The sequence below is a fragment of the Bicyclus anynana genome, chromosome 9 (genome assembly GCF_947172395.1).
Source record: "Bicyclus anynana chromosome 9, ilBicAnyn1.1, whole genome shotgun sequence".
Classification (NCBI taxonomy): domain Eukaryota; kingdom Metazoa; phylum Arthropoda; class Insecta; order Lepidoptera; family Nymphalidae; genus Bicyclus; species Bicyclus anynana.
Window position 1 is genome coordinate 5,608,300 of NC_069091.1, and position 16,120 is coordinate 5,624,419.

Here is a 16,120-nt window from a genome sequence, read left to right on the forward strand (position 1 = left end):
GGTTCATTAGTTAGTAAGGGGTTCGCTGTCACTCGGAAATTTTAACAAGGATTCGTGGAGCCGAAAGTTTGAGAAACCCTGGTCTAGCCTATGCTCCTACGAGTACCTTATGTAAGCACGGAGTCAATTATGGAACTTGGACTGTACTGTGGTGGCTTTGGAAGGTAGATGTTTCAAAGGTCAGACTTGAGGTTTTCTTAATTGGCCCAGGCCGTGGCTAGTTACCACCTTACCGACAAAGACGTACCGCCAAGCAATTTAGCGTTGCGGTACGATGTCGTGTAGAAACCGAAAGGGGTGTGGATTTACATCCTCCTCCTAACAAGTTAGTCCGCTTCCATCTTAGATTGCATCATCACTTACTATCAGGTGAGATTGTTATCAAGGGCTCACTTGTAAAGAATAAAAAAAAAAACAAAAAAAATAACCAATGGATATGGATTCCTTGACAATCGATTAGCAGTCCCTTTCTCTACTCGTGTTGTTATACCGTGGAAATTATCGATAAGTTACGTTTTATACTTGGACAATAGAGCCACAAGACAAACCTTCCAAAACCACCACCGTCCGTATTTGCCTACCTACCAATGGTAGGCTGACAAACTATCAGTTATCAAAATGAATTGTGTCTAGCCTTCGCAGCCTGTCGTTCAGCAGGAAAGGCCCTTCCATCCTATTACTCGGAAAATTGCTCCTACATGTGCATTTGATTAGTCCAATCGTGTAGAAAGTGTATAATGGTAATAAGGCTTGTCTGTCGTGCTCTAGCGTCCTCTACCGTGTACGAAAGAAAGTTTTTTCTTTCTAATTTTCCTTTTCCAGACAATGGTTAAGTCAAACAATAATAATAGATCAAAGCAATTTTTTATGACACGACATTTTTATGGTCCAGAAAATAAAAATAGATTGAAGATAATTATAGTAATTTACTGTACTTTATGTTGTTTTCTTTGCTTCATCATCATAATCATCATTATAAGCCGATGGACCCACTGCCGGACATAAGTTTCTTGCTTGGACTTCCAAGTCTCGAGCCGCCAGCATCCAGCGGCTCCCTGCATCCCGCTTGATATCCTCGGTCCACCTAGTGGGGGGTCGACCAACCGACCGACCAGGTTAGGGGTAGGGTAGGGGTAGGGTATGGATTGGGTAGGTGTAGGGTAAGGGTAGAGGTAAGGTAGGGTAGGATATGGGTTGGGTAGGTATAGGGTAAGGGTAGAGGTAAGGTAGGGTAGGGCAGGTTAGGGAAGAAGTGCACATAAGTCAAAGCGAAGCTTGATCGGGTCTGCTAGTACAGTATATTTTTATTTATTTTATTTTCCAAACACTAGTCATGTTACCTAGATAATAAAAGCTCTACATTACTCTTGGTAAATAAATAAATAAGTTTCAATTTCACAAAGTAAATAGGTGACCAGCTGTTATTTTCCAGTAAAGAAGCTAATACAAAAAGTGTCTACGTCTGGACGCTTTCAATCCAATGATGGAGATTTGAAAAGAACTAATTCGGTCTGCAAGCTGATATGGAGCCATTAGAATGATTGCCGTGCCATCACATCATTCGCTGTAAAGTGTATGTAACAGTCGGGGCCCTCTTAACGGATTGAATTTTATACGAGGACAACTCGCTAGTGGATGGTAGGGTTGCTACATTACAAATAAAATAAAAAATCTTTAACAGTCAGAGCACTCACTCTTGCTTAATCTGTGATCGGGTCGTCGGATCAGATCAAGTATAGCCTCGTCACATAATATCATCAATTCAGATCGCAATCACATATATAATATTTTGTAAAATAAAAAAAAGGCAAAAAATCTAAACTCTTCTCACGCTCACGCTAAAAAAAGAATTGGGAAACAAAAATTGGGATTTATATAGTAGGTAAGTCGAATACTATTAAAATCGGTCAAAATGTAGCGTCTGTCGGTAATAATAGACGGCCTCTGTGGCGCAGTGGTATGCGCGGTGGATTTACGAAACGGAGGTCCTGGGTTCGATCCCCGGCTGGGCAGATTGAGATTTGCTTAATTTGACCAGGTCTGGCTGGTGGGAGGCTTCGGCCGTGGCTAGTTACCACCCTACCGGCAAAAGACGTACCGCCAAGCGATTTAGCGTTCCGGTACGATGCCGTGTAGAAACCGAAAGGGGTGTGGATTTTCATCCTCCTCCTAACAAGTTAGTCCACGTCCATCTTAGACTGCATCATCACTTACCATCAGGTGAGATTGTAGTCAAGGGCTAACTTGTAAAGAATAAAAAAAAAAAAAAAATAATAGATAGGGTTCGATTCCCACAATTGGAAAATAAGAGCATGGGTGCTTACCATAATCTGGATGTATTATACAGGGTGTCCCGTATTTAATGGATAATACGCAAATGGTAGATAAGTACTCCACCTAATTATCTGAAACTAATTTCAATAATTTTCCAAAAATCCCTAGGATGACCAAGTTATATTTTTAGTAGTCTAAAAATATATAATAATAAGGTAAAATCCGTTATCTTAGTACCCATAACCACAGAATATATATGGTAACACAGGCTATACATACACTTACATTGGGGCTAACTTTTATACAAAAAAAATAATATTAATAAGGCGTAAGTGGTAATTTGACAGCCCTATTAACACATGAGGATTAGGCGCATCATATTATTCACCATCTTTGTTATGATTTTACATCTGCTCGGTTTTGCCTCGGGTACAAGTAGCTTGTGAAATATTGCTTTTTGACGTGGATAAGCATACTCGTATTTAATGATTAAACTTATCTTATGAGTATATCTATCTATACATACCTATAATAAAACGTAGTCGTCTATCTGACTGTTCGCGATTAACTCAAAGACTATTGAACGGATTTTGGAACATGCAGTTTACACCAAGATAAAATATATATATAGTTATGATTTTGTGTTAATCAGTAAAAGCATGATGATAATTTTTTGGAAAAATTGGAAACATGAATTGTTTTTGTGTAAAACGTTGCCTAATACTTTCGAGATTTAACAAAAACAATGCATGGTATGATGCGTTTTTTATAGATTTACAAAAAATCTGGCAGGATGGTATTTTTTTTCTCTAGTCCATAAATGATGCAGACTGTTTCGATATTTTTTATGAGAAGTATACATTTAATGTTATCAACAACAGTTTATTTCTGAATGAAAGGTGAACCTACCTATTGAATTTCCATCCTGTCAAAAGGCTATAGCGTAAAAAGCGTAACAAATAAACTTACATTCGTAGTCACTAAGGACATTCTTGTAGGTAACAAATCTAGCAACTATTTATATTTAAAATTTTCATATCTCGTATAATATCACACTAGCTTTCTAAATGGGAGAGGAGTCGACAACATTTGGTCCGGAGCGAAGGTGTTTACATGCATTTTATTCCAACGCCCCTTATCAAGTCGCTACATTTGGCCCGCAGGCGTCGTCAACCTTCTCGAAATATTTACTCAAGTTGCCATTCTGCTCGCTTTACACCCGACTTTAACTACAGGTGAAAATTGAAAAAGTTTATGTTACGATCTTTTTAACATCTCCAAATGGAACGTCGAAGTCTAATTTGGGTATAAGGCTGTATTTCGTCGAATTGGACGCGCTTTACGGGCAATTTTGTGTATATTTTCTTTGAAATGTGCCGTCCAATACATATTCTATTTATAACGAATATACCTACAAGTTATAGTGAAATTTTCTTTTTAAGTACAAGTTTATATAGGTACGGGTATAATTATTGAGTAGTAGGGAGTAGGGTTATTTGTGTTAAAGCTCACACGGAGAAGTAAGTATATCTACCTACTTTTTATCTTTCTGATTGTGGAGGGGCGTCACCGGGGGTTTTGGGCGAGCGCAGAAGCATCGCCTGATGAAGCTTGAAGATTAAGACAGAAGCATTACATCAGTAAGAGAAGTAACTCTGCGAAGCAACATTGATCAATTTGAATGGTATGTACTTTTACACGAAGTCATAAAACATAATCGAAAATATCTCTCTCGGTCTCTCTTGGGCATGTAACTTTTGCACTATATAGCTCTCTCTTTCGTTTCGGAGGGATAAAAAAATACATAATTTTGAGCGTTGCCGCTGCTGTGTTGTGCTGTGGAGAGCAAAAAATTATCAAAATGGGTCAAGAAAACCACTGCGGTAACTTATGGCATTCAGACACGGTGCTTCTAGGAACACGAGACTTTTTTTTAATTTAGCCTTCAAAACGTCTTGTGCATGTGCACTAGTGCTATTACTAAGAACGATGGCTGGCGATAATACGGCTATTAGAACAATTTCGAAGGCGGAGTCACAGACGCATCGAGCAGACGCGAAACGCTCGTAAAAGTGAATTATTATAACCGCGTCCACTGAATTTGAACAATCTTTCCCGGACGTACATTAGAATATGAACTCTAAGTTACATGATTTTTGGGATGAGAATCATTTGATGGGAACATTTTTTCACAATTTTCATTTTTACTTTCAGTTTTAATGCTCCGTGTACATAAATTTGGCGCTAGTATCAGTCAGGGCGATCGCATGGATGCTTAGGGTATGTTCCATCATAACAGTGTCAGGGTTTTCAGGCTCGGCAAGGAGTATAGAGTGAGTCCGCAGAGCAACGGTAACTCGTACAATTTGATTTTACTACTTTACTACTCTTTTATTTTTCTTTATTCTTTTTTTCATTTTTTTTATACTCACCTGCTCTATTCTCTATGTCTTAGATGAAATCGGACTTCGTTAGGAGTAGGATGAAGAACTACTTTTCGGTTTCTACACGACATCGTACTGGAACGCTAAACGCTTGTTGGTACGCCGTGTATATTTTATCGACATATATTTATCTCGTGGTTTTTTGGTACATGTATTCAGAGCCGACGCAAGCTTTTCAGTCATTTAAGTAACATGCGAATTATGAAGAGCTTTGTCTGAAAAAGAAAAATAGGTTTGATTTTGTAATAAAATTTTAGATATATAGTCAGGAATATAGAATGGTGTTTTGTAGCACACGTAGATGTTATCTGGTTATTACTAAAAAGTATCAGGTAGGTAATCATTGCTTGAGTGTAATTTAAAAAAATACACTGTAAACGCCATTTAGAGTGAAGCAGCGTCTAATCTCTAAGTAGTCTTTTCTATATGAAAGGAAGTCTGTTGATTATGATTAGGATTTTAATTTGATCGAAGTTTCATAAAGGTAGGTACTTCTGATTCGGCTAATTTAAAAGGTCGGCGAAGATGAAGCTCTGTATACCTCTTATAAAGAGAGTTTGCCATTGAACATTGGACAAGTTTGTCCCTGACAAAACTCTGAATGGCACTGACTGGTATATCTCGATAGACAGTTAGAGTTAATGCTCCGAACTGCGCCTGACAGTTGTTGCTATCATAAATAGTGTTAAGCCTAGATTACAAAATGCAAATGCGTCTTTACTTGTATCAGTGCATTTACATAAAACTTGCCGTGAGCCATTTTGCGGAGACTAACCGAATATATTTAGTGTAGGGCTTGGCATTAATTGCATATTGATGTGTAGATACCTATTTAGATTGGTATATTGCTTATGCATACGATTTTGTAAATTTGTGCTGATCTGAATAAGGTATACCTACCAGGGGCGATGGTTCCTAACAACCCGATTCCTATCGGATTACCTTTTAAAGATAAACGACTTTTACGGACGTTAATAATAATTTAACGTACTCAGCCAAGACTCATTTAGATTTAAAAATACATGAACGGGTTACAAAAAACACCAGTCTTCGCCACTGACACCTATTTGTATTATAATTGTCTGTCTGTGCTTAGTCTATGTGGTTATAGTCCATGAGATCCTGAGTTGGAATCCTGATTTGGGCTTTGAAATACTGATTGAATTTTTAGCTTCAAGATTTATTTATAGGAGTATTGTTAGTCCAATAAGTTATGGTTATATTCATCCTATATTAATTGTAAGTGTGTGTACTTATTGTTATTTAGGAAACATTGTAAAAAAAAATCATAAGTATTTTTTTTAATAGATTGTTTTCCCATTGAATCTACTGCAGCCTAAAAATCGATTTACTTATCCAAAGCAGGTATCTTGTCGTAAAATTCTTGTGAAAGTTTTAATGTTAGAAGATAACATCAAATTGTTTTCAATCAAAAATGATTTATGTGCCTGATACAATTAGTTACCTGCTATACATTTACATAATTGTTTTAATAATTTAATTAAGTATAAAATATCTTTGGCTTCATTTGCATTGCTAATGTTTAACGCAACACCTACTATGAAGTGAAATTATAATGAAAATATTTTGAATAAAATACAAGTATCGTCGTTATCAACCCATATACGGCTCACTGCTGAGCTCGAGTCTCCTCTCAGAATGAGAGGGGTTAGGCCAATAGTCCACCACGCTGGCCCAATGCGGATTGGCAGACTTCACACACGCAGAGAATTAAGAAATTCTCTGGTATGCAGGTTTCCTCACGATGTTTTCCTTCACCGATTGAGACACGTGATATTTAATTTCTTAAAATGCACACAACTAAAAAATACAAGTATATCAGTGCGTTATTGAAGAGTAAGTTTATTTGTTACTTAGATTTTGTGAGCAAAATTTTCATCACAGAATTTTCAACTGCAGACAATGAGACCAGAAAGGGTGTCAATTAATTATTATCATCGAAATAATTTTTGCTATTTTAAATTTGTTTTGTAGATATGTTTGTCATAGATCACTAGCGCTCTTTTTACATGTCACGTAGTATAGCAAGCCTCTTACAAAAGCATTTGCCAGCCAGTGACATCGCGACTCTCGAGGCGAGAACACTTCATCTGGAAACAATACGGCGAGTTGCGGAGTGCAATCAAGGGCCCTCGCCTTGTGTTTACTTCGTGTGCTTACACTCTCACCGTCACCGTTGTCGACTCTGTACTTCAACCGCGGCAACCAGAAACAACGAAATGTCATAGACCATGAGCCAGTGATAGCCAGACAAACGCATTCGGCCAGCGTGGTGGACTAAGGCCTAACTAATTCTGTAGGAACCATTGATATTTCCGGGATAAAAAGTAACCTATGTGTTAATCCAGGGTATTATCTATCTCCGTTTCAAATTTCAGATAAATCCGTTCAGTAGTTCCGGCGTTAAAGTAACAAACATTCAAACATACATCCAAAACAACATCCAAACAAACATTCATACAAACTTTCGCGTTTATAATATTAGTAGGATAGGATTATCGAAACGAAAAATCTAAAACTAATTGTCAGCAAGCATCTCAACACTTTCACTAATCGCGACAACACTCACAGCAAAACAAAATAGCAAGATGCGAAGTGCATTCGAGGATACTTAACTACTTGCCTGCTAAGCCTCGGTTAGCATTTTCACGCCAACGTTTCCGATGTTGTAAATTTCATATTTGTTTATGCGAACAAAAGCTCAGAATATCCAATACTACTTACTCATCATTAGGTACAGGAGCTTCACTTTGCCTCTGTTATACATAACATGAATAATTAAAAAAAAAACTAAAAACACACGCTTGATATCTATGTCAGGGAGGTGCATGTGAAATAGACTGTTTGCAATCTTGGACGTCCACCATATTGGATTAAAGTCACGTGATTATTTTTTTCGTATTCCTGACAGAAAACCCTTTCATTGGATATGGGGGTGGATTTCAAACAGCCAGTCCGCCATCTTGGGGTGGCCGTATTGGATTTGTAATGACGTTTCTTAGTTAGTCATGTATTTTCATCAAATTCAGAGCGTTTGCAAAATTTCATCCTAATCGAAGATCTGGATTGGGGTAAAATTAAGATTCCAAGATTTTCTTACGAGTACATAGGTACATAGTTAGTTACTAAAATTTAAGCGTGTTAAAATAGGCACTTTAGCACCACAGTGAAAAATTAAGCATTGTTAAGACTCGCTTAGGTTATGAGTAGATTGGTCCATATCATCATCATAGACGATAGACGTCCACTGCTGGACATAAGCCTCTTGCATGGACTTCCAAGCACAACGGTCTCGAGCCGCCATCATCCAGCGGCTCCCTGCAACCCGCTTGATATCCTTGGTCCACCCAGTGGAGGGTCGACTAACACTGCGCTTACCGGTGCGGTATTCCAGCACCTTGGGACGTCTATCGGCTCTTCGAACTATGTGGCCTGTTTATTGCCACTTCAGCTTCGCGACTCGCTGAGCTATATCACTATGTTCGTCACATCTATTCTGATTCGATCACGCAGAGAAACTCCAAGCATAGCTCGCCCCATCGCCCGCTGAGTGACTTTGAGCCTTATAATAAGGCCCGTAGCAAGCAAGCAAAATAGGTCCATGAACATTATATTTATTTTTCAAAACATACGAATAACATATGGAAAATGTCTCATACAACAAGCCAACAAGGCTGTGAAGTAGCCAATTTTTCAGAAAATCGATGTTTCTTTCTAAAAGTGACACCTTAGTCTCTTTTGTTACATACATTAGGGTTCATATACACGAGCAGCAAGCTGCCAACTCAAGGCAACTCTTACCAACGAATGCAGTCGATTGCCGTTGACTGCAGTAGGCGACTGCCGTCAACTGCCGCCGTGTCGTCGCCGACTGCAGCCGACTGCAGTCGTTAGTAGCAGTTGCTGCTCGTGTAAATCAACCCCAAAGATGAATTTACAACGCAAGAATCTTTAATTGTGGTAAATGTACGCCGAACAAAAATGCTATTTGTAATATAAATTATAGTATTTAAACCAAGAACATCGATCCAATAACAGAAAGAAAAGCCACTTACAAAGAAAAGCAAGTTTTAAGCAACGCAGCGAAGAAATTCGTTCTCATTTAAAAATTGATTAAGGTCGAATTTTCCTGATTGCTAAATAAACGTAATTAAAACTTTTGGAATTAGATTGCGCCTGATTTCTTTTTTAATTTCGCCCGGGCTTTGCTAATTTCGTCAGCGCAACGGGGGATGACACACCCTCTATCCAAAGCTTTTATACTTAGAAAAAAACAATAAAGGGTATGCTATATTAGATACCTATAAGTATTTCTCACGTTAAAATCCAACGAAGTATGTACGGTAGTAGGTACATACTTCGTTGGTTTTTAACGTTACTGTAAATATTATAAACGCGAAAGTTTGTATGGATATTTGTTTGGATGTTTGTTTGGACGTTTGTTACCTACTCTGTAACGCCGCAGTACTGTAGCAATTTGGCTGAAATTTGGAATGGAAATTTTACTCTGGATAACACATAGGCTACTTTCCATACCGGAAATATTCATGGATCCCGCGATTTGTGAAAAACCGAATTTCACGCGGACGAAGTCGCGGGCGTCCGTTAGTATTATCTATACTAATGTCATAAAGAGGTAAAGTTTGTGGTATTGTAGGGGGGTAACCTCTGGATCTACCGAACCCATTTTTTCCGAGCAGTAAACGCTATATTTTATGCCCGTGTTTTCATGAGAACGGGAACTACGCGGGTGAAACCGCGGGGCGACGGCTGGTCTTAAATGTATGAATAGTGAAAACTTGAAAAACTTACAAACATCTTTATAGAGGTACCAAAGCTCCATACGAAATGGTTGATCTCCTTCGTTGTATAATGTATGTTTTAGGTCATGTCTTCCAGGGAAGTATACTCAGAGGCTAAATTATCCACCCTCTTTAATAAGACACGGATATATTAAAGTGGGCGGATAATTGTGCCTCTGAGTATATTTTTGCAGTGATAACTTTTACCAATTAAAGCTGTTCAGTAGTTCTAAAAAAAAATTAAAAGATTAAAAGTATATTTACAACTTACTTGAGATTATTATTACTGAACTAGCGGATGAACGACGAAATTCAGTTTTTCACAAATCCATCGGGTACCATTGATTTTCCGGGATAAAAAGTAGCCAAGTTTATGTTGCTTAACAACCTCCTCTATCTTTCTGTCTAAGTACCATTGAAATCGTCTGAGCCGTTCCATAGATTAGCCCGGACAAACAGACAGACTAACAGACAGACAAAAATTTAAAAGCTTGTGTGGGTCTTTGTATCATGTAAATTTTTAAAATCACAGATATTGATTAGCTGTCTAAATTTTTGTATTAAACTATTGAAATTTAATTACACAACATAACCTCTAATTGAATAAATAATATATGTAGTTGAAAGAAAAATAAATAAAAAATCGTACTCTATTAGCGAGGCATTAAGTCGCATTGAGACTAAACTCTGCGGTTACACTATTTCAATTACTGGTTGGATACTAAAATATAAATTCCCTGTGCAAATAAAAAGAGCACGTTTCCAATCAAGTTAGTAAACAGTGCGGGGGTGAAAGACCAGGGGTAGGGGGGGATTGTATAAAACGTATTACATACTCAGTAACGGGCACGCAATAAAACTGTTTTACGTGTCTGTAAGCCTTGATAAAACACCCCAAGGTGTCCCTTACCCAGTGGCCAGTTTATCACCGGACACATTATGATTCACAAATTTCTATGAAGTAAAACATGCGCCATAGAAACAGAAGCCAGGCGCCAGCAAGTACCAGACCTACCTCATTTTATAAAGGCCGAAACTTTGTCAGGCAATGCTTCTGCCAAGGTTAAAATATCATATCCAGCAAGTTCTACGAGATTAATAAATAAATATACCAAAACAATACACACCTCATTAGCGCTTATGACCTGTGTTATGGGTACTAAGATAGCATATTTATATGTATATGTACTACATATACATTTAGACCCTTGCTCATCACACATATTTTTCAGCTGAGGGAATCGAACACAGGGCCGTGGATGCAGAAAGCAGGGTCACAGCGCCACGCGGCCGTCTAAGATTAATTAGAAACTCATCTGCGCTTTGTGCACCCCTGATGCCTTCAAGAACACGTTAAATTGCCCGTACAACATGGGCCACGCGTCCGCCCGTCTCACCAGAACGCCTTCCAACATGAGTTCCGCTGGAGGCCTCGCTTGTGCCATTTGTATACGAGAATACAAACACGCCAATAGTTAGAACACTGAAATAACACTAGTAAATCAGACAATCATCATTTTAATTTGGTTTAATTCAAAACCACTGTCACCATGTGGTGAAACGACCATTAAGTAATGTCTACTGACTTTATCGTTACAATTTCTTTACGTTAGTTCCAGTTTTGGCCACCGAGTCAGATAAATTTGCGGCACTATAAGTATATGGTAGTCATTTATGATTTTCTAATGATATCCCGTAGAAAGTATCAAAATTATTAACTTTGACGGCCGCATGGTGCAGTGGATAGTGACTCTCCTTTCTGACTTACGGTTACGGCCTTGAGTTCGATTCCCACAACTGGAAAATATTTGTGTATTAAGCATGGGTGTTTTCTGTCTCGATGTGTACATTTACATTTATAAGTACCTATTTATAGTTTGTACGTAGTTTATAAATATATTATGATAAAATCGTCCATCTTAGTATCCATAACACAGGCTATACGCTTACTTCGGAGCGAAGTAATGATGTGTGTATAGTGTAAGTATATTTATTTAAACAATCAACTTTCATAAAATGAGGTTTTTCTGGCTATCGCAGCCTCTCCGTCAACCATACATCATTGTGGGATGTATTGAATTGATGGCGCACGTGACGAATGTACGTACGAGCCACCTACGTGTACCTGATCATGGTATTACGTATAAATAAACACACGACACGTGTTTGGATGTTTTTTTGTATTTATTTATTTTTTATTGCGTTAATAATGAACAAAATATATATAGCATAATTAATGACGAAGAGTCAGTGCTGATTGATTGAATTGATTACTATCAAGTTAATTTTAATACTTAAAATTAACTTGATAACTTAAAATTAATATAATGATGAGACGCTCAACTTTTATATTTACGAAAATTCGTGATTCTGGTAACTAACTGGGTACCTAATAAAAAGTTCTGAGCGTAGGAACGAGATAAAGTACCAACACGCAATTTGTAGGACATTGTAGCTATTCAGTATAAATTAAGCAACAGTAAAAAATACAGCTGATTACTCGTAGTAACTATTTTTGTTGAACTCCCATCCTTCCAGTTACGAGAGCTATAGGTTTAATATTTTTAAGTTATATGTATAAAGAAAGTTATTTTACACGTTTATGTGTAGATATGTAAGTTTTAATTTTCCCGATTTTCCCGAAAATATGAGTTTTCGTTATTTAAATATTTTGCAGAGAAGATACTATACGATGTGTCTAGGTATGTAAGTTTGATTTTCCCCAATTTTCCCGAAAATTTGAGTTTTCGTTATTTAATATTTTTCGGAGAAGATATTATTATACGAGTATACCTACTTGATAAATAACTTTCTTAGTAGATAAATCATAAATGTAGGTAGGTACATATTTAATTTTATGTAAAATCTGCCTATTTATCTGTAGCTAAGGTAAGTATGTAAAAAGGTAAAATAGGGATCTTTTCATACCATAATCATATCACATCCTATAATACCTAAACAGTATAAGTATCCAATTTCCTAGTAATACCTATTTATTCACACCACCCATATGCACTTACATTGTGCGACCCGGCACCCGCGTATTATCACCCGGTTCACCCATTAAGCAAGTTTTGTACTCGTAAAAAAATAAATTCAGGTCTCGCTATCGGTCCGTTTATGGTGCGTAACAAGCAATAAAAATGGGCCCCATAAAGGTCCCATCGTTTTGCGATCCGGCCTACTGTCTTGTGATGAACCCCCAAGAGTTTATATTTGTCTATAAACTTTTTATGATTCACACACATCCTGATCTCGAGGCTCGGTCAGCGAAAGTAACTCGTAAAGCCACTGAACGGTACAATGAGGGTAGATAGCGTATAGTTTTAAATGACGGTTTTATCATTTGTTTGCGCGATACGTCTGCTGCTTACTTTGTTGTGTTTATAAGAATTTTGTCGTGAGTTCAGTGGTTAGTCTATGCGTGGGATTAAGAATAACGAGGCTCCAGGTTCGAGTCTTGGACAATCCGAGAAATTCTCAGCCCGGAGCAGCTGAGAAGTCGGTGGTGTTTACACCCCGTTTCTCAATGATAACGTGAGGTCACTTGCATACGTCCGTTGTTCTCACCGGTCAACGGTGTACCTAGTGGGAATTTTCAATGTTTTCATACTGTTACTATCGCGTAAAGTAAACACGAGTTTTTTATGGAATTAAAACAAGTGTGCAGTAGTGCCACTAGATGGCGCTGTTTCAGTTCCTTAGAAATTCGCGTTTACGTTAACGCGATAGTAACAATATCAAACTGCCACTAGGCCCTCTGAACATTTTTTTGGTGGATTAGCAGTGTTGTATGACTTATAATAATAAATGTGAGACACACTTTCGAATTATAAAGCATCGTTATAAATTACTAGGAAACGCTGCTCGGTTTCATCCGCGTGGTTCCCGTTCCCGTAGGAAGACGGAGATAAAATATAGCCTATAGGACCCGATGATAAAAGCTTCCCAACAGTGAAAGAGTTTTTGAAATCAGTTCAGTAGTTTCAGAGCCTATTAAATGTAAAAAAAAAACTTTCCTGTTTAAAATATTAATATAGATATATAAACAAAACAATATAAATTATATTAATCACTTTCTCGTGTCACCCCAAGAAACCACAAGAAATAACTGACAACTAAATGTTATTGTATGAGAATCCATTACAAAGATATACCTACTAACAATTTACCATGACATTTGCATATCCAGAGTGTTTATAAATGCATAAATAGGTACAATTATCCCGTGTGAAAAGGTCGACGCAATAATTTACAGATTTCTACCTACTTACGAGTAGTTAGGTACTTGTTACATAACGGTACTATTTTATAAATACACATGTATATGTATGTAGGTCCAATGTTGTTCTTCCAACATACTATAACACCTAGGTTTATAACCAAGCGGAGTCTAATAATAAATCCATTTGAATAACGTAAGTAACTATCTACCTATAAATGCGCTATTAATCTTGTCTCATCACGATGGTCTGAGAATTTCTAGGGCTGCCTCTTGCTGGGGTGTTTAATATTAAAAAAAAATCAGCCATCATCATCGAATACTCGTGATTTGTTTCTAAACAAGGTGACTAGGTAAAAATATATGCATAATGATTATCGTAATAAATAAAATAGTGTAAAATCTTTACAATTTTTTTTAATCTATGCCATATACATTCCGTATTAAGGTTATATACAGGTATACATAAAATGTGTCCTTTGTATTTCACGGCGCAGTGGGTAGTGTGCTTGCTCTCAGCATCCACGGCCGTGGGTTCGATTCCCTAAACTGGAAAATATCTGTGTGGTTAGCATGGCTGTTTTTCAGTGTCAGTTAAACATTATATATGTTTTATGTATTTATATGTTTTATGTATTTATATGTAACGATAACATGTCGATAATCCGGTTGAAGCTGAAAAGTAAAAAGTATCAAAATACTCGGATCTTGCTCACTAGATTTCCACCATGTGAAATGTTGAGTCAACTATTATTATTGTTCCGATAGTTGTTTCAGTCAATGGTCTTATAGCGAAAAGCTTCGACCAACATTTTAAGAAGCTTTCGCTTAAATTTTACCTATGGTTTTTCACAGCCCTATTGCTACAAGTACCTATATTTGTAATTGAGCCAGTTATAATGAACGCTCGCAAAGCCTATAAGTACTTGAACGATAGAATTAATTGATAATGAGGATCTCGACGCCAGACAATTTTAAAGATGACGAATAATTTTCATGATCCCGTTCTGAGGGTGCTTCGTCACGCTAATAGAGAAAGATAATGAATTGCTGTGTGATTACATTAAAGTACTTTATTTATAACTCATGTCTTTGTTTACATCGTAAGCCCTCGTCGTCAATGCTAATAGACGATAGTATAATAAGTAGTACCCCTTTTGGGAAGGATACTTATAGCGATTCTGGCTCGACACTTTTTACCGCAGTGACCACTGGAAGAGGAATGATCCTCATTTCTTTTCGTTATCCTATCTGTCAGCAACTTGAAACAACCCCAGTCATTGTGTCATTCCTTGCCTCCCAATAATTTTAGTGGGAAAAAAATTAACAGATCTTAGTATCCATCCACATAGTTGCAATATTGTCTACTGCTTAGTGGTAAGGTTGTTTTCCTCTTCTCTAAGCCTAGCGCTAAGAGAGTTGGAGAGTATTAGGAGGTCTAGGAAAATATTGATTACTAGCTGAAGCTTACGACAACGCTCTCAAAATATAGGTTTTTTGTTGCTTCAGGTTAAACAGCTTTTACAAGTTTCAAAATAAAATATTCTTTTTAATAAAAATTAAAACAGCACGAAGCTGTGTCATTTGGTTAGTGTATATTTTATAAATAACCTAATGAAGCCTTTTCATCCAATTAATACTGCAAATATGTAAATAGACTCTTCAAGGCTTCTACCTAATGGCAGAGAAGATACATGTTAGCTTTCAAGGAGCTCGTTGGTTGTCGTTATCTCTAAATTTGCGAAGGTGGGATTAGATACGAATTTGAATGGCCCCGGCCACTTTCTATACAAATCTCAAACGTTAGGGTAAGTCCCAATTGCGAGCGTTTCTCTTATTGTTCTTTTTATAAAGATACAAGTCTTCTAAAATAACAAAGATAACTTACTGGCAATCTGGTCCAGGTTAGTTAATGTTCTTCAGGCTTGAGACAGACTACAAAGTTCAGCCAAATCTACTTTAACTTTACTTTAATCCCCTATTTAATCCCCTTGGGGGTAGAATTGATCAAAATCCTTTCTTAACGGATGCCTACGTCATAACATCTACCTGCATGACAAATTTCAGCCCGATCCGTCCAGTGGTTTGGGCTGTGCGTTGATAAATCACTATGTGAGTCAGTCAGTCACCATTGAGTTATATTATTTAGATACAATACTTACATACCTACCTAATTATTATTTTTCCATGTTATTTAGGTACATTATCTTTCGGTACGATCGACTATAATAAAAAAATAACCTATAAAATTGCTTTTAAATCAATCAAAATGACATAAATTGCGCAAATGTGTACTAAAATAAAACACCTTGCGGCGTCATTAAAAATATGTCATTGAGGTAAATTAGTGTCACATT